The following is a 1,121-nucleotide window of genomic DNA, read 5'->3' on the forward strand; positions in this document are numbered from 1 at the left end:
GCACTCCAGCCTGGGCCACAGATTGAGACTCCATCTCAAAAGGAAAAAAAACAAAAGGAAATGAATTGTAGGACACTCAGTTGTTGTATAGAGGGTTAGAGAATTGGTTCTTGTGACACACACGCCCACATTTGTGTCAGCAGTGTGGTAAGAAATCATTTTTCTTTAATACCTCAAAAAAATGAAGAATTCCAAATGAAAACACTGCCCCTCTGACTGACTTTTGTCTTTTTCTTTTTTTAGACAGGGTCTCACTCTGTTGCCCAGACTGGAATGCAGTGGTGTGATCATGGCTCACTGTGGCCCCAAACTCCTGGACTCAGGCGATCCTCCCGCCTCAACCTCCCACGTCTGTAGTCCTGGCTAATTTTTTTAATTTTTAATTTTTGTGGAGACAGAGTCTCACTATGTTACCCAGGCTTCTGACTGACTTTTGAATTATGACACACTTTTTTTCTATCTCATCTACTTACTATACAAATATTTTTCTTGAAATTCAGCTAGCAAATTTCCATCTTTACTGTTACTTAGTTGTTCTTGGACACTAAATGGAATATGTTACATTTTTATTGTTTTTATAAATAAGTTAGAAATCCACAGAAACTCTGTTTAGCAAATTTTTATTTTTTATTTTTATTGTTCACATCAGGCAGGGAATGTGCCAATGTTGTAACAAGGCTCAAGGGAGGCACATCTCACATGTGGACGTGAAAACTCAATCATCAAGCTTATGAACCACAAAAGGATCTAGAAAAGTTTTAAACATATGAAACAATTCTGTGCCCATGCTTGTGTGCAGATAGGTGACACTGTTGTATAACTTTTTGACTTAAAATCATCTAATAGTGGAAATGCTTTCCAACATTCTTTTTCAAAACACTCTCTCAACTTCATGAACATAATGAAGGGAACAACACAAACTGGGGCCTTTTTGAGGGTGGAGGGTGGGAGGAGGGAGAGGAGGAAAAAGAGCAACTATTGGGTACTAGGCTTAGTACCTGGGTGATGAAATTATCTGTACAACAAATCCCTGTGACATGAGTTTACCTATATAACCAGCCTGCATATGTGCCCCCAAACCTAAAACAAAAGTTAAAAACAAAACAAAAAAACCAAATCCA

The 1,121-nt window shown here is 38.1% G+C and overlaps 1 non-coding gene across 1 annotated transcript; it reads right to left on the reverse strand.

The window, feature by feature from the left end:
• Positions 1-643: 643 nt before the first annotated feature.
• LOC111521807 lies at positions 644-747 on the reverse strand. Its single transcript, XR_002725074.1, has one exon. It is a non-coding gene; the product is annotated as a small nucleolar RNA U13 (small nucleolar RNA).
• Between the last annotated feature and the right edge of the window lie 374 nt (positions 748-1,121).

Source organism: Piliocolobus tephrosceles, chromosome 5 (genome assembly GCF_002776525.5).
Source record: "Piliocolobus tephrosceles isolate RC106 chromosome 5, ASM277652v3, whole genome shotgun sequence".
Taxonomy (NCBI): domain Eukaryota; kingdom Metazoa; phylum Chordata; class Mammalia; order Primates; family Cercopithecidae; genus Piliocolobus; species Piliocolobus tephrosceles.